Consider the following 19,040-nt stretch of genomic DNA (forward strand, 5'->3'; position numbering starts at 1 on the left):
CAGGAATGACTAGCACATATGTGCAAGGGGAACCTTTACCTTTACGTTTAAAGTTAAAGGAATCCCTGTAGACTTTACTCTGCTAGTCGTTGCCAACTATAGGGGGAAATGCTCATCTATGTTTCAAGCCATTGAACCAGTGCTGTCCAAAGACATTTCTGCAGTCATGTGATCAACATGACATCACAGAGTTCTGTTACCTTCCCGCCGAAGTGGTGCCTCTTTATCAACTCACATTTGCATGCTTTCAAATTGCTAGGTTGGCAGGAGCTCCTGACGGTTCCACCACAAATCCGCGGTAGACTAAAGCGCGCTCGACGAAAGCGCGTACGTGACGTCATCACAGCGCGACGAAAACGGCACGCTGTGAGCGGTAAACTTAAAATTAACACGTAAATCTAAACCTAACCCCCCCAAACCTAACCCTAAACCTAACCCTAAGCCTAACCCTTAACCTAACCCTAAACCTAACCGTAACCCTTAACCTAACGCTAAACCTAACGCTAACCCTTAACCTAACCCTAAACCTAACCCTAACGCTTAACGTAACCCGAAACCTAACCCTAACCCTTAACCTAACCCTAACCCTAAACCTAACCCTTACCTTTATGTGAATCGGCTTGCTTTAATTTAATTTTAATTTTAATTTATTTTTAATTTTATTTGCCACGCTGCTGATGACGTCACGTACGCGCTTTGATCGGGCGCGCTTTAGTGGACCGCGGTTTTGATGGGTCACGGCTCCTGACGAGGTCAGGAGCTCACCCAGTCGCTTGGTGCCTGGGTCTCAAACCAGGACTGCTGGCTTTCCAGCTGGCAAGATCAGTTTCTTAACCGCTGAGCCCCTGCACCATCAACCAATGCACGGATAGCCAGAAAACTCACTTGCTTTAGGAAAGTTTATTCCCCAATAAGAAGACACCCAACTCCAGCCTTAACTATTTTGCACAGGCCTCAAATTATGGCTGGATGCAGGCTGCTGCACCATATGCTAGTAGCAGTAGGCATATGTATTTTAGTGATGACTTGTTGAGAAGTATGAAATAAATAGCCATTCTATTAAAAACCACAAGTGTTACAGCAAAACAAAAAGACAAATTAAACAGATTGAGATGGCCACATGAAAGTCATTAAAAAAAAAAAAAGAACTGTAGCATGGCTGAAACACTACACTACAGGTAGTCCTCGATTTATGACCACAATTGAGCCCAAAACGTCCGTTGCTAAGCGAGACAGTTGTTAAATGACTTCCCCTCCCCCACTTACGATCTTTCTTGCCACAATTTTTAAGTGAATTGCTGCAGTTATTAAATTAATAACATGGTTGTTAAATTACTCTGGCTTTCTCATTGACTTTGCTTGTTGGCAGTTTGCAAAAGGTGATCACATGACCCCGGGACCAGTAGTGAAATTTGATTTTTTTTACTACCGGTTCTGTGGGTGTGGCTTGGTGGGCGTGGTGTGGCTTAGTGGGCGTGGCAGGGGAAGGATACTGCAAAATCTCCATCCCCAGCCCACTTTGGGGCCAGCCAGAGATGGCATTTGCCGGTTCTCCGAACTACTCAAAATTTCCACTACCGGTTCTCCAGAACCTGTCAGAACCTGCTGGATTTCACCCCTGCCCAGGACACTGCAATTGTCATAAATATGTGCCAGTTGCCAAGTGTCTAAATGTTAATCACATGACCATGGGGATGCCGCAACTGCCATAAGTGTGAAAAATGGTCATAAGCACTTTTTTTAGTGTTGCTGTAACTTTGAAAGGCCACTAATGAATGGTTGTAAGTCCAGGAATACTTGTATACCAAGGGAATAGTCTATTGCTTTGGCCTTAAACAACTTCCAGCTCACTATGGGCTAAAACAGCTTCTCTTTGCATATATTAGTCTTTTTTAAAATAATAATAATAATAATAATAATAATAATAATAATAATAATAATAATAATAATCTAGCCATACCCAAATCAAATATACTTTGATTCTGGACACTGCCTGTATAATGTCATAATGCTCAATGCAGCAATTCAGCCAATAAAAGTTCACAGAATGTCAGCGTTGGAACATGTTTATCAATCTACTCCAGGGTTTTCAAACTTGACAACTTTAAGTGTGTGGACGTCAACTCCTAGAATTGCCAAAGACATAGAAAAAGAAATGGAAAAAAAATTACGAAATATTGCAACCTGGCTATTGAAAATACACGGCTACGGATGAAACGTGTAACAGTGATCACCATTGTCATCGGGATTCTTGGTACCATGTCCCAAAATTTTACAAAGCACATCAAAAAATTACAGCTTCCTGCAACAACTCCAGCGGAACTGCAAAAAAACTGCGCTAATCGGATCATCGTATATTTTAAGAAGATACTTAGTTGATACCTGGGACGCTGAGAGCAACCCGTATCAACCCTCAGTGGCGGTCAATGATATTTGTGACACGTTTCTAAATGTTCAGTTGACTGAGTTTCATGTTTAATGAATAAAAGAGATAATATGCAAATGCAATGTAATACAATCATATTAAATAATATTTAATATGGTTTTTACGTTGCAGGAATTGGGTATGTTTAATGAAACATTACCTCCCATAGACCGATTAGATCTCACAGGTTAGGTCTCCTCCGGATTCCATCTGCCAGCCAATGTTGGCTGGCGACCCCCCGGGGGAGAGCCTTCTCTGTTGCAGCTCCAGCCCTCTGGAATGACCACCCTGTGGAGATCCGGACCCTTACTACCCTCCCGGCCTTCCGCAAAGCCACCAAGTCCTGGCTGCTCCAGCAGGCCGGGGGGCTTGTGAAATATCCAGCCCCACGGAAACTGTGAATGTTGCGTATTTTAAAGTGTTGTTTTTGTCTATTTATCCCCTTCCCTTGTTTATTGTGAGCCGCCCGGAGTCCTTCGGGAGTGGGTGGCATACAAGACAAATAAACTAAACTAAACTAAACTAAACTAAACTAAACTAAACTAAACTAAACTAAACTAAACTAAAAGAAGGAGAAGGAGTGACATAATAGCAGTTCTCCAGCGTCTAAGGGGCTGCCATAGAGAAGAGGTGGGTCAACTTATTTTCCAACGCACCTGAAGGCAAGATAAGAAGCAATGGAAGTCTATGGAGATTCTCAGTCACCCAGGTATGGCTGTGCTTCTCATTTGCACTATCCATTTGCACTACTTCGGTGTCCCTGAGGATACAGATAAACCTCCAAGTGGCCTCAATGACTCTCTAAAACACAAGTGTCAAACTTGATTGTGTATGTGACGTATCATGACGTATCACGACGTTTTTTACAGGGGTGAAATCCTCCCGGTTCAGCTGAACCGATGGGGATGATTGTCCCTGATTCTGGGAAGCAGTAGTAAAAAAAAAAAAGCTTCCAAGGATCGCGCGGCTTGTCGGAAGCGTTACCCCTACACACACATTTTTTAAAGCATTTTTTTCCTGCCAGTTCAGGCAAATAGTGAAAAAAAGTTGGCCACACCCACCCAGTCACATGACCCACCACCATTAAGCCACGCCCACAGAACTGGTGGGCGAAAAAATTAGATTTCACCAATGGTTTTCTTGCCTGTGGGGACCCGGGGTGGGCATGGCCTGTACGTGACACATCTGGTCCAAGGGCCACCAGTTTGACACCCCTGCTCTAAAAGGATGCAAATGTCCAGCTGTCTGCAAGGAGTATAAATCCTTCCATTCCTCATCATCCAGTTAGAGCTGAAGAAGCTTCTGGAATGAGAAGCAAAATGTCTTCAAGAGAAAAAAAAAACAAGAAAGCGTCTCCACCCTTAAACATTTAATAAATTTAGGAACGCTTTTATGATGCCCAACCCAAATCTACTTCCTTGTAATATAAACCCCCTGCTTTGTTGAACAAGACGCACATAGCTATTCTTGATTTGCCTTGCAGGGGAAAAAATAAAACATTTTACACAGATTGAATGAATAAAAAAAAATCTTTTTTTTCAAAAAGCGTTTTCCTCAAAGGGGGGAAAAAACGTAGAAAAACCATCATCTAATATTCCTCCGCACATTTTCCGTTGCAAAGATCAGGGAACCGTGGAAGAGGGATTTATTCTGCTTTAGACATCACTTCTCTAACCTAATCACCTGTGGCCAACAGCGATTGTCTTCCAGTGATGGGGAAGAGAGAGTTCCAGTATTATTACTTTCTTCTTTGATGCCACAGAGGTCAGCTGCCTGGCAGGCTGGTAACTTGGGGGAGATAGTTGCCAGATTATAAACAGCCTTCACATTTATCAAGTGAAAACATGACATTTTTATACAATGTGAAGGGCACCCTAAGTAAACCCTTCTAAGGCAGAACTCACTTTTTCTGAACAGCACTAAGGAGGATGAGAAGCATGATAATAAAGCAATAGCAGCAAAACCCAGCACAATTAAGGCAGCAAGGCAGTTAATTATAAGGAATATTTTCTCTATAGTATGGTGACTGAATGTTATTCAGCAATTGCAACACCTGTAGCACCAAGTATCCTGTTTTGCTTCCAGTTTTAATTAGGTAGGTAGGTAGGTAGGTAGGTAGGTAGGTAGGTAGGTAGGTAGGTAGATTAAGATAGATAGATAGATAGATAGATAGATAGATAGATAGATAGATAGATAGATGATAGCTAGATAGATAGATAGATAGATAGATAGATAGATAGATAGATAGATAGATAGATAAATAGATGATAGATAGATAGATAGATAGATAGAGGTAGGTAGGTAGATTAAGATAAATAGATAGATGATAGATAGATAGATAGATAGATAGATAGATAGATAGATAGATAGATAGATAGATAGAGGTAGGTAGGTAGGTAGGTAGGTAGGTAGGTAGGTAGGTAGGTAGATTAAAATAGATGATAGATAGATAGATAGATAGATAGATAGATAGATAGATAGATAGATAGATAGATAGATAGATAGATGTAGGTAGGTAGGTAGGTAGGTAGATTAAGATAAATAGATAGATGATAGATAGATAGATAGATAGATAGATAGATAGATAGATAGATAGATAGATAGAGGTAGGTAGGTAGGTAGGTAGGTAGGTAGGTAGGTAGGTAGGTAGGTAGGTAGGTAGGTAGATTAAAATAGATAGATAGATAGATAGATAGATAGATAGATAGATAGATAGATAGATAGATAGATGATAGATAGATAGATAGATAGATAGATAGATAGATAGATAGATAGATAGATAGATAGATAGATAGATAGAATGAACAACTGGAGAACTGGTTTGGTGTAATGGTTAAAGCAGCAGGATAGACACAAAACATAGAATCATAGGACTGGAAGAGACCTCAGAGGCCTTCTAGTCCAACCTTATACTATCATGGTCAAATGGATGTCCAGTCTACTTTTGAAAACCTCCAGTGATGGAGCACCCATAATCCCAAAAGACAAGCTATTCCACTGATTGTTTTCACCGTCAAAACATTTATCCTTAGTTCTAGGTTGGATCTCCCTTCAACAAGCTTAACAAACCTGTTACAGCTTTAACAAAGTAGGGGGCTAGAGACTAAAACATATGATGATCGGTTGCAGGAACTGGGCACGGCTAATCTAAAGAAGAGAAGGACCAGGGGAGACATGATAGCAGTCTTCCAATATTTGGGGGTCTGTCACACAGAGGAGTGGTCAAGCTATTTTCCAAAGCACCTGAAGGCCAGACAAGGAATAATGGAAACTGAACAAGGGGAGATTCAACCTGGAAATAAGGAGAAATTTTCTGACCGTGAGAGCAACCAACCAATGGAACAGAAGTTGCCTTCAGAAGTTGTAGGAGCTTCATCACTGGAAGCTTTCAAGAAGAGACTGGACTGACATCGGTCAGAAATGGTGCACAGACTCCTGCTTTGATAGGGTGGGGGGGTTTGGGCTAGGTCCCTTCCAACTCTGTTAATCTGTTAATCCTGCCTCAGGGCCGAAACCAGCGTGACCCGACAAAAGCGCGAACATCAAAAGTGCGTCGACAAAACCGCGATGTCAAAAGCGTGCCGACAACAGCACACCAACAACAGCGCGCCAACAGAAGCGCGATTTAAGTTAAGGTAAGGTTTAGGGTTAGGTTTAGGGTTAGGTTTAGGTTTAGGGTTAGGTTTAGGGTTATGTTACAACGCGCTTCTGTCGGCGCGCTGTTGTCGGCGCGCTTCAGCGCTCATTCGTCGGCGCGGTTTTGTTGGCGCGGTTTTGTCAGGCGTGCTTTTGTCGTTCGCGCATTTGTGGTGGAACCCGAAACCAGCTGGGCCAGCCACTATCTCTCAGCCCTAAGAAGAAGGCAATGGCATAGCAATCCATTTCCAAAAAAACTGCAGGAATGCTTTTAGTTGCTAGGAGTAAACACTGACTGATGGATGGATGGATGGATGGATGGGAGGGAGGGAGGGAGGGATTATTATTATAATAAACTTATCTGAAAAACGCGTTGATAATATTTTAAACAAAAACAATCTTCTCTACCTACTTGCTTTGTTTAAAAACTGCACTGCAGGACCTTCAGGTTTCTTAGGCTGAAAAAGGAGATGAAATATACACCCCATCGTGGATTTGAACTACAACTCCCTTAAGACCCATTGTTGCCACCATACAACTTAAACCCTAGGATATCCAGTTTAGGACTCATGCCTACGCAATTCAATGCCGCATCTTTTTACAGAGGCAGAGCGAGGGAGCTTTTGATAATGAATAGTTACCGAGTTATTTTGGAGCTGGTGGGACCGTGCAGGATCATTGTGTTCTACAAACAAAGCGGTTTTTCTTTTCTAGTTTGACAATATGAATGAGCGCTGGCTCTCCCAAGTGTTATCATCCGCAGTCCAAATAAAAGATCCAGCACAGATGGAATCTGTTCTCCAAGATTAGGAACAGCAGGGACTTTTGTGGTCTAACTGGCCAGATAATTTCTGATGTCTTTCCCATGAATCAACAATTACGTTCACACCATCCAAAGCAAGATTCATATATTATGACACTATTTATTTGATTTTGGCCTGTGTTGTATGAATCCATCACTGTGGTTTACACACCATGATATACAAGTGTAATGTGAGAGCTCAAATTATGATGGTTTGTTCAATAAACCAGAGTTTAACACCCGAAGAAAAACCTAAGTTCTGTTCTGACCTAGGCTTCCCAACTCCTTGTCCCAACAAAAATCCCTTTTATTAATTGACTGTGAATTCTGCTCATTCACATCCGGCAAAGTCTTTCAAGGGAAGATTTACAGTCACAGACCTTATCTGGCTTGGACAGCTGCCAGACCGACATCTGCAAAACTTGGAAAGGAGTCCTGGAAAGTCACAAACCAATTAAGCGAACTAATTGTCTCCTGCAAACTCCACTCCCCTTTTGCTCCTCTTTTATTTCCTCTGGGAGGAGCCGTTCATCGTCCACCTGTGGCCTTACTCCCAAATCAACCCGTTCTTTAGCTGTTCCCTTCACCTGGCAACTCTGTGCATGCGCATACTGGGAACAAACTCCAGCTGTTCGTCTGCCTCATTGATGTCTGATTCTGAAGGCAGCTGATAATTGGCATACAGCTCTGCCCCCCTCTCTGTCTCCAACACAAAGCCCTCCTCAGAGCCTTCCCCAGACCCCAGGACTGGCCCATGTTCCTCCCCAACCTCCTCACTGTCCGAATCTGCTGCCAGCTCTGCTACCCGCTGGCGGGCCACAACAAGATCCCAAGAATGCCTGCAGCTCCTGAACATTTTTTCAGAGGGGTGTTGATGTTTTGGGCCACTCCCATCAGATCAAATTAGTCAATTCCAAAGGAAACCAACCCTGACTGTCCTTTGGAAGGGCAGATACTGAAGCTGAAGCTCAAATATTTTGGCCACCAAATGAGAAGTGGGGACTCACTGGAAAAGACCCTGATGTTGAGAAAGATGGAAGGCAAAAGGAGAAGGGGACGACAGAGGATGAGACGGTTAGATAGAGTCGTTGACACAATACACATGAATTTGAGCAGATTCTGGGAGATAGTAGGAGGGCTGGCCTGCTATGATCCATGGGGTTATGAAGAATCAGACATAATTTAGTTACTGAACAACAACAACCTTCATAATTGCTGAAAATCATACATTTGGTGTCAGGCCTACAATTATATTCCTTTTAGAATTTTGGCCTGCCACACTTTCTCTTATTTCAATATGCTGTTTCATTAGTATAGGAGGGGGAGGGGGGAATAGACAGAAGTAGGATTGTGGAATGTGTTGTTTTCATTCTTTACTAGAAGCCAAGGTCATCTTTTGTCTCCGTACTTTTACACCTGACCGAAAGCAGCTGGGTGGAGACGCCAGCGTGGAAGAAGAAGATTGGACCATGTGATGGATTGTGGGTGTGGGGACAAGATCATGAACTTTTAACTGGGTGGAATTGTGATGTCATTTCCAGGATTGGGATTAACACAGATGTGCTAAGATGTCTGCTTTATTAAATTGGAACTTTTAAGGATCGTTTTGCCTTGGACTCTGATTTAATTCTACTTGATACTTTGAACGCTGACATTTGGTTTCTTGCCATATTTAGGTAGCAAGCACAACATTGCAATGTCTATGGATTCTCAATCCTCCAGGTCATGGTTGTCCCAAAGGTGCATTTCCAAAAGGCAACTGGACTTTCTTGGGGTTTTTCTTCCCCTTTGGAAAAAGTTCTTTAGAATCAGAGAACCTTCTTGGATGAGAAGCAAACTGTTTTCAGGGGAAAAGTATCTTTGGGACAATGCTGGAATGTTAAGTCTTAACATACAAAAATATGCCCATTTGTGACAATGTCCTGCTTGCTTTACTCCTCATCATCCCCCACAAACTTTAAATGCACTATCTTGGTTTACCAAATGGGTAAAAGCCAATCATATATATTTCCAAAAGGCAACTGGACTTTGCATGTTATATATTTGCATGTAATTCTAATTACAGCAATTTCACTTTTAAAATCATTAGTCTCCTATATTCTGAATTGTTCTCCCATAGTGACAAAAGATTAGTAATACACAAAAAGGGTCAGCAAAATTGTTTTTGAAAGTAATTGTCAACTCGAGACACACAACTCACACCACGTTCTGTCTCAAGAGTTCAGCCTGCTTCATTCTCTTTCCAAATAGGCCAAATATTAGAAGCTACATTCTGATTTTTTTTACATCAACATTGTTCTCTATGAAATTTTCTGTTATTTGCGGTTACAACAATTCCAACATTCCAAGGATTTTGTTTCTCAAAGCTTAAAGCAATATTCTGTCTCTGGGTGTATTCCAGGTTTAATCTGCATTAAGTACTTAAAACAATGGTCAGATAATGCAGCTGTGTTATAAGAGGGTTTTTAAAAAGGGGTGGGGGGAAGGACACATTCTAATTAGCAGCTTTGTCACCATGGATGAAAAAGCAGAAATCACTTTAGCTCAAAGCTTTTTCAACTTGTATCATATCCTAATTGAACATCAGAAGCCTATGGCAACCCACCCATTAATTGGAGCTGGATGGAACAATCTGAAGACTCTCCAGTGGAGCCAATTAAGGAGACTTAGAAAGAAAGAGACACTTCTTCACACTGGAATTTGGTTCCATAAGAAATGTACAATGCTCATCTTAGATAGCACCCAAACAGGATTAAGCCAGGCCTAAGCAACATTCTAGGGACGCGGGGTCTCAGTGGCTAAGAGGCTGAGCTTGTCGGTCAGAAAGGTTGGCAGTTCGGCAGTTCGGCGGTTCAAATCCCTAGCGCTGCGTAATGGAGGGAACTCCCGTTACTTATCCCAGCTTCTAGCAGTTCGAAAGTACGTAAAAATGCAAGTAGAAAAATAGCAACCACCTTTGGTGGGAAGGTAACAGCTTTCTATGTTCCTTCGGCATTGAGCCATGCCAGTCACATGACCACAGAGACGTCTTTGGATAGCGCTGGCTCTTCGGCTTTGAAACGGAGATGAGCACTGCCCCCTAGAGTCAGGAATGACTAGCACGTATGTGCAAGGGGAACCTTTACCTTTAAGCAACTTTCTGCTTACTGATAACTAGAGTTCTGCCACTTGACTTGATTTTGAGATTAACATTATTTTTCTTAAATAGGTAGTCCTTATGATTACAATTGGAACCAGAATTTCCATGTACTAAGCATGTCAATTGCAATTAATTGAAAGATGTAACGCAAAACACAAGCTTTTAGGAAGTGGGTGTCGACCCTGAAGATGACATATAAGTAGCCATATTTTATTGTAGCCTTTGTCTATTCTTTGCTTAGCTTTTTAGGTTTGCAAGCAAAGTGTTCTGACCGAGGCTTCCCAAGAGCATGAATCAAACTCCTGGTCCCAACAAAAAACCCTTTTATTAATTCACTGTGGATTCTGCTCATTCACATCCAGGAAAGTCTTTCAAGGGAGGATTTACAGTCACAGACCTTATCTGGCTTGGAGAGCTGCCAGGCCAATATCTGCAAAACCTGGCAAGGAGTCTCGGAGAGTCACGAACCAATTAAGTAAACTAATTGTCTCCTGCAAACTCCACTCCCCTTTTGTTCCTCTTTTATTTCCTCTGGGAGGGGCCATTCATCGTCCACTTGTGGCCTTACTCCCAAGTTGACTCCTCTTCTTTAGCTGTTCCCTTTATCTGGCAACTCTGCACATGCACACACTGGGGACAGGCTCCAGCTGTTCATCTGCCTCACTGATGTCTGACTCTGAAGGCAGCTGATAACTGACGCCTACTACCGTATTTTCACCCATATAACCCGCGGGTTATATGCGTTTTTTGCATGCACAGCGCCCCCCTGCGGGTTATATGCGTGGGCGGGGTATACGGAAAATATTTTACACGATCGGAGGCTTGGACAGGCTTCTTTCTCCGTTTCTTCCCCCACCCCGATCTCAGCTGTTTCCTTCTCCTCCGTTCCTTTCCTCTTCCCCAGCTTGCGCAGGCTTCTTTCTCCGTTTCTTCCCCCACCCCGATCTCAGCTGTTTCCTTCTCCTCCGTTCCTTTCCTCTTCCCCAGCTTGCGCAGGCTTCTTTCTCCGTTTCTTCCCCCACCCCGATCTCAGCTGTTTCCTTCTCCTCCGTTCCTTTCCTCTTCCCCAGCTTGCGCAGGCTTCTTTCTCCGTTTCTTCCCCCCCCATCTCAGCTGTTTCCCTTCTCTTTTACTCGTCGCGGGTTATATGCGTGGGCGGGTTATATGCGTGGGCGGGGTATACGGGAAATATTTTACACGATCCGGAAAACCCGCGGGTTATATGCGTGTGCGGGTTATTTGCGTGGGCGGGTTATATGGGTGAAAATACGGTAGTTCTTCGGTGCCAGGCATCCAGGAACAACTCACTGCTGACATCAGGATCACACTCCCTTGTCTCCTCCCCACAGGTCCAAGGCTCAGGCACCTCCTGATGGCCAACCAGCCTCTCTGCACCCTGCTCAGAGTCGGAACCCTGTCCAGGGTCCTCCACATCCGACTCATAGGGCCCCTCGCTGTCGGAGTCTGGTGGCAGCTCCAACGGCTCCTGCTGGGCCACAACACATTACTAAGTGTTTAAAGGCAAAAGGATGCAGAATCTCAACCTAATCTTTTGATTCTTAGAAAAAAAAACACACCCAACCTCCAGATCAAAATGGTTTGGTCAATTCACATCAGAGGTCTCATGCAGATCAAGATTTCTTTAGCCTTGTTTAAGCACAAGTTCAATATGATGCGGGGTTAAGATGCTAGGCTACAGGTAGCCCTGGATTTACGACCACAATTGAGCCCCAAACGCCTGTTGCTAAGTGAAACGTTTGTTAAACGCATTTTGCCCCATTTTACAACTTTCCTTGCCACAATTATTAAGTGAATCACTGCAGTTGACAAGTCAGTAGCCTGCTTGTTAAATGAATCTGGTTTCCCTATTGACTTTAGAATAACGGAGTTGGGCGGGACCTTCGGAGGTCTTCTAGCCCACTTTGCTTGTGAGAAGGTCGCAAAAGGGATCACATGACCCTGGGAGACAGCCAAGGTCATAAATATGAAGCAGTGGTCAAGCTTCATGACTTTTGATCACACGGTCTTGGGGAAGCTTGTAGAGGTTGTAACTATGAAAAACGATCATGTCATATTTTTCAGTGTTGTTGTAACTTGGAATGGTCACTAAACAAACTGTCGTACGTCGAGGACTACTTGTAGAATCTGGAGACATGTGATCAAGCTAAACATGAGCACTAAAGTTCATTTTCACCCAGTCATTCTCTCTTAGCTCAATCTATTCCACAGGGCTGTTGTTGTGTATTTAAAAAAAGAAGAAGAAGAAAGATTTTTTGGGGGAGAATTGTTTTTTCAACTGTGATAGATTGCTTTGGAAAAAGAGCAGGAATTAAGAGAGAAAAATAAATGTAACAAATAAATAAGTCTTGGCCTTGCATAACTCTTAGGAACACTTTTAGGTAACAAAAGAGGCTATTATAATCCATAGATTTGTTTGGAAACGTGGTCACATTGCCCCCCCAAAGAGATGAAGATAATCCACAGAAGTTTATTGAAAAAGCAATGATTAAACAAAAAAACTTCAAGCTGCTTTATATTAGGCTTGTCCAACTACAAGAAGGCAAGCTGCGGGTACAAATATTCCAGTCATGTCAGCTTCAAAGATACAAATAATTATTTGTAAGGGTCCCTACCTACATTTTTATATATGCATAAATAAAATATGGGTTTTATTTTACATATATTGTAGCATGGAGGCCAGAAATGCGACTATAGCACTTACCAGAGGCTCAATAACATGAAGCTCAACAGGGTGCAAGCCAAATTATGGAAATTAAAAATGGAAGTGTGAAAGCAGCATTTCATTACATTCAAGATCACTTAATATGCTATTTAGGCTGCTCAGCAGCCAATAAAAACAGGACAGGGAGCAAAAATTCTATTTGCAGAGGACGGCAATGGGGAAAAAAACCCCTCTGCTCACGTCACTCTTAAATAAGGGTCCTCATTTTAGAATCTGGATTGTTGGTATAGCAATCTTGCAAAAGTGAAGGTTTGTGCTTAGATAGCATGGCATTAGAATCCAGTATTGCAGGCTAACTCTGCCCATTGCCAGGAGTTCGATCCTCACTGGCTTAAAGTTTACTCAGCCTTCCATCCTTCCAAGGTCGGTAAAATGAAGACCCGGATTGTTGGGGGCTGTGTAAATTGCTTAGAGAGGGCTGTAAAATCTGTATGAGTCTAAATGGTGTTCATACACTGAATTTAGCCGTACTGTGTGTACATTTTAACTTGCTGTGATATGGGGACAGGTAAGGCATGTTTAATGAAAATAGTTAAATAACTGAGCACAGTTTAGCACAGGAGTGTCAAACTCGATTTCATTCAGAGCTGCATCGGGGTTGTGTTTAACCTCAGAAGGCCTGGGGGGGTGGGGTGGAGAAGGGCATGGCCAGCTCGACATCACTAGTTGAAGCTCCGTTTTTGGCCGCGACAGCCTCCTGCCAGCAAAAACGGAGCTTGGGGAAACTGTTGCAGCTGAAAACGGAGCCTGAAAACGGCCCTCCCAAGCTCTGTTTTCGTTGGCAGAGACACTGCAAGCCCATCTTTCACTTTTTCCAGGGTGGGCCCACAAGCCACCCCGCGGGTTTGGCACCCCCTGATTTAGCACACTTGTGTAAATCTTACTACAGATAGTCCTCAACTTACAACCATTCATTTCGTGACCGTTCAAAGTTACAACGGCACTGAAAAAAGTGACTCGTGATCATTTTTCACACTTACGACGTTTGGTTATACAATCAGAGTTCGGGTGCCTGGCAGCTGGTTCATATTTATGACGGTTGCAGTGTCTCGGAAGTAAAAACCAGCTTCTGGGGTGGGGGGAGAACATTGTCAGTTGTGGTCATGTGACTGTGGGCCATTACCACGTCTGTGAGAATGGACCAGTTGCTGAGCAGCCAAAGATACGGTCTCATGACCTTGGGGTGGTGGATGGTCATCATATCTTCAGATGCAGGTAGTAAGTATTTTCTGGAGGATTTATTGTAACTTTGAACAGTCCCTGTGGCCAGTCATACCCCCCGTTTCCCTGAAAATAAGACCTCCCTGGGGTTATCGAGAAAACAATTGTATTGGATATATTAATAATAGGCCTAGATCTGTTGATGTGTCCCAAACTGTTTCCAGAAGTTCTCTCTAAAGAAAAAAAGAAATTAATGCAAAACAGAAAAATAAAATAGCAGAATGAAATATGAAATATGAACCATGGTGGCGCAATGATTAGAATGCAGTATTGCAGGCTAATTCTGCTGACTGCCAGGAGTTCAACCCTTACCAGCTCAAGGCTGACTCCATCTTTCCAAGGTGGGTAAAGTGAGGACCCAGATTGTTGGGGGCAATATGCCGATTTTATAAACTGCTTAGAGAGGGCTGTAAAGCCCTGTGAAGTGGTATATAAGTGCTATTGCTACCCTGTTTTCCCCCAAAAAAGACTTCCCCGGATAATAAGCCCAATCAAGCTTTTGAGTGCATGCGCTAAAATAAGCCCTCCCCTGAAAATAAGCCCTCCCCAAAAATATTGTAACACAGCAGCAGCCATGAGGTGACCATGCTTGCTGCCTCCTGCACCTCAAAAATAATAAGAGCTCCCTGAAAATAAGGCCAAACGCTTATTTCAGGGGTCAAAATAAAATAAGACCCTGTCTTATTTTCAGGGAAACACAGCAAGTCAAGGACTATCTGTATCATACTGGAGAAAAACAAGGGGAAATCCCCACTTAGCCAAGATGATGCCCAATGAAGTTGGAATATCCATGCTGAGCCTAGCCTACCTCGCAGGATTGATGCGAAGTAAATAAGCAGATGACTTTCTGACTTGTGGTTCAAATGCTTAGAAAGGAGAAAGGATGAAAACTCAATTACTTTCTTATGGTTGACATGAAAGCAGACCTTCCAACTAAGGCCACTGCCTTCAGGCCATAAAAGTGCAATCTGTATTGCCATTATTACCAGGAAAATGCAAAATGCAAGAAACCATTTCTGCTATCTCAATATTTCCAATAAACTCTTATTTTCCTCAGCATTTAAATATCTGCCTTTTCCCTTACTCATGTTCCTTAGGCTAGAATCTTGTTTCTTTGCAAAGGAAGCTGTTGCTTCTCTCAACATTTACAAACGTTTGCTCCCCAGAGTCATACAGCATCCCTGATTCTCCATTTCTGGGAATCAATCTTAGATCCCCGCAAATCCACGTAAAACCTTCATTGGACCGCACACCTCTGAATGAATGGCTACTTTGGCAAACAACATCAAGTTCAACTTTCACCAAGGTCTCAGAGTTTGCCCTCCGGAGGCCCTGACCTACAACCTCCATAGTCCCCAAACCATTCAACATGTGTGAAGTGCGACTGAAGGAAGCCGAAGTCACTGTCTCAAAAGTGCTTTTTCAGAAGGCAACTGGTCTTTCTTGTTTTTTCTTTGAAGACGTTTCACTTCTCATCCAAGAAGCTTCTTCAGCTCTGACTCGATAGTGGAGAATTGAAGGATTTATATTCCTTGCAGACAACTGGTCATTTGCATCCTTTTAGAGCAGCGTTTCTCAACCTTGACAGCTTAAAGATGTGTGGACTTCGATTTCCCAGAATTCCCCAGCCAGCAATGCTGGCTGGGGAATTCTGGGAATTGAAGTCCAAACATCAAGTTGCCAAGGTTGAGAAATGATGCTTTAGAGGGTCACTGAAGCACTTGGAGGTTTATCTGTGTTCTCAGGGTCACCTGAGTGGTGCTCCTGATTCCTGTAGTCTGCAATTTTTTCCCTTTGGAAATCCATTCCTACTCCCACACCATTCAAAGGGGGTTCATCCCCAATTGTCTAGTTAAACCCTTCCATTCCCCACTATCCTGTCAGAGCTGAAGAATCTTCTTGGATTAGAAGCCAAACGTCTTCAAAGAAGAACCAGAAAGTCCAGTTGCCTCCTGAAAAAGCACCTTTGAGACAACCATGTGTTTTTACAATTCAATTCGGAATAGAGCTGGAAGGGACCTTAGAGGTCCTGTAGTCCAACCCCCTGCCAAATCAGGAGACCCTATACCAGGGGTCACCAACCTTTTGGATCTCAGGGACCCCTAAATTCATAATTTTAAATCCCACAGACCACTAATATAATCTGCCTAGTGACTGGTTGGGTGGGTGTGGCTACGTGGTCATGTGATTGGGTGGACATGGCCAACTTGATGTCACTCACATCAAGAGGCACCTCACCGGCCTTTACTCACCCCTCCCTTTCCACTTACTCCTCACCTGCCCGCGCGGATTCCTTAGGGTCCCTACAGGAAGCAGTTGCTGGAGCCAAGCAGCCTGTCAGGGCTCCTTCACTTAATAACCAAGAAAGAAACCACTCAACTCCATTTTGCAGAATTAAGAGTACTTTTACTGATTATAAGTAATGAGAAGCTAAGCAAAGCTGGATCTGAGCAAAAGTGCACGAAAACATTAGATATCAATACATTATTCATTCCCTTCCCATTGGTACCCCAGTCCATAGTCCAATCGTATATCTCCACAGATGTCAGGTGGAAGATATCTTCAAAAATCATCATCAGGTTGGCATGCCGGACAGTTGGCCTTGGCGGGAAACTCCCCTCCTTCCACATGTGCAAAGGAATGGTGAGAACAACTCTCAATTAACAGTCCTCCTGTACAGATTATTTCCCTCACCCAAATACCATGCCCTCCCTCCCCGTTTCAATGGCAGCCGAAAAGCAAGCAGCAAAACAGAGGCTGACACAGCCATCATGAGAAAGAGTTGGCAAAACAGCTGGCTCAGTTTGAGAAGGAGGCTCAGCGGAAGCATCTCACTGAGCATCGGCTTTCCCAGCAGAGGGAAGACCTGCGGGAGTGCAAGGCCAGGTACTTGGAGGGTCAGTGGGCTGAGATGGTCAGCCAGTTCCAGGCCACGATACAGTCCCACTAGAACGAGGCCCTCCTGCTCTTTGCCACCAGCATCACTTCCCTCCAGCCTTCGCCCAAAGCCCCAAATTGGGAGGCCGAAGAAGACCCCAAGTCAGAATTTCTGCCCTCCCTCTGACCCACACAAAAAGACCCCAAAGGGGGAGACTCTTTGCAACAACACAAGTGTTCATTGCATGTATCCGGCCCAGGAGCCATAATTTGAGGATCCCTGATTTAGTGCAATATAAAAAATGCAAATAATTTTTCAAAAAGTTTTCGTGCACCACCAATTGGTGACGGCTGCCCGATACCATTTCAGACAAGTGACTTGTCCTGTCTAATCTTAAAAACCTCCAGCTGTGAAGCACCCACAACTTCTGAAGGCAACCTGATTAATTGTCTTCGCAGTTAGGAAGTTTCTCCTTAATTTTCCAGGTTGCTTCTCTCCTTGATTAGTTTTCCTCCATTGTTTCTTGTCCTGCCCTGCTTTGGAAAATAAGTTCGAACCCCCCCCCTTTCTCCCGCGTGTAGTACAACACATCTTCAGCGTGTAGTAGAAGACACTCCACCCCTCCCCGCCTTCTACTCCAGCCACCAACTCCAGCCACGTTTCACCCATCCAGTTCTGCGCATTCGGCCCGGACAGCGCGCCCTGATTGATTTATGACTCCGTGCGTCATGGGAACGCCGAACACGGATTGACACAAACACACGGCCCCGGAAAGCGTGACCTGCATCTTCTCCCCCACCCCTCCAATTCGAGAGTGAGGGAAGGGGGATTCCCGGCGCTTGGAATCCCAACTCTTTTGCGGAGGAGGCGGGTAGAGAGGAGAAGCCACCGGGAGCGCGGAAAATGGGAAACGGGCGGCGATCGGGCCACGCCAGCTGCCAGCTGGGGAAGTTTCCAGCGGCCCAAACTCCTGCGGGCCGCCGGAGCGTCGCTCCGTTCCGTCCTCAACTCTCTTTCTAGGAGAGACGCGGGACGCTCTCGGCCCTTTCTGGGCAGTCGCCCTGGCGGCCCTTTTTGGGGAAGGCGCGCCCGCCTCCTCCCTTTCCTCCTCCTTCAAACACAGAGAGAGACCGCTCCGGAAAGTTCCGCTCGGGCTCCTTCTCCGCCCCCGGAGAGGCCTCGTCCGCCGCCCCGCTCGCCCGTCTCCGAAGAGGCGCCTCCGCTTTCCGGCCTCTGAGGAAACGTAGCGCGGGGAGCCGCGGCAGCTCCCGCGCGCAACGCGCCCGGCTTTCAGGCGCGCCTTGGCCAGCCCAAACTTCTCCTCAGCCCGCCGAGCTGCCTGCCTCCTCTCCAGCCCCGGCCGTTCCAGGCGCAACTCCGAGCCAGGAGGGGGTCCCAACCAGGCGCAAACCCACCCCAGCCGGACTTCCACCCCAAAACCGGGCACTTGCCCGCCTCGCCCGCCCCGCGCGGAACTCACCGGCGCGCACGTGCCGTGGCGCTTCCCGGCCGCTGCCCGCCAGGCTCGCCTTCGCCCGGGAGGGACGTGGCAGAAACGAGCGGCTGCCACCGCGGCTCCTCCCCAGCCCAGCTGCGAAACGCGGGAGACGCCTCCCGGCTCCGCTCGAAAGCCGCAGGCGGGACGCCCTCTGCCGAGCGAGGGCCGCCTTGAGCCGGCTTACCCCAGCGGAGGACGGGCGCCTTGGCTGGGTGGCCGGTCCTGGCGGCTGACTGGCTGGCTTTCCTGTGGTTCCACCCGCGGCGCGGCATCCTTTCCCGCCGCCTCCTTTTATTATTAATATTAGTAGTATTAGTATTAGTATTAGTATTTCTTCTCCCGAGGAAGGTTTGGTTTTCGTTCAAAGGCACAGCCCGCGCGCGCGCGTGCTAGTTGGGTTCCGACGACACGCTCAACCCGGGTCAAGAAAACAAAACGGCTGCCTGGTCTCGCCAGCTCCAAAACGAGAATCCTCGTGCCGAGTTCGCCTCGTTTGGCGTGTGTGGTTGGCAGCCCAGCCTGGTTAGTGAACGGTACAGACCGGGTTTTACACCTTTGGGGCTTGCCAGCTGCTTGTAATTGGGGGGGGGGGTGTCTCTGTTTATTATGAATATTAAGGTTTTAATGGCAGCGCTTTGCTTCTATTAGCAGCCGTGATGGTCCTGCTGGAATAAGAAAGTGAGATATTAAATGCGTGG

At 45.1% G+C, this 19,040-nt stretch overlaps 1 long non-coding RNA gene across 1 annotated transcript in view; it reads right to left on the bottom strand.

Annotated features, from left to right (window-relative positions):
- LOC106548287 (uncharacterized) overlaps nt 1-18,460 on the bottom strand; it is a 73,677-nt gene extending 55,217 nt beyond the window's left edge. Inside the window, exon 1 of the long non-coding RNA XR_015697451.1 lies at nt 18,325-18,460. This is a non-coding gene — a long non-coding RNA (uncharacterized LOC106548287). The remainder of the gene's footprint in view (nt 1-18,324) is intronic.
- Between the last annotated feature and the right edge of the window lie 580 nt (nt 18,461-19,040).

This window comes from Thamnophis sirtalis, unplaced genomic scaffold (genome assembly GCF_051295495.1).
Source record: "Thamnophis sirtalis isolate CommonGarterSnake01/CBP01778 unplaced genomic scaffold, rThaSir2_p1.2 scaffold_8, whole genome shotgun sequence".
In the NCBI taxonomy this organism is placed as follows: domain Eukaryota; kingdom Metazoa; phylum Chordata; class Lepidosauria; order Squamata; family Natricidae; genus Thamnophis; species Thamnophis sirtalis.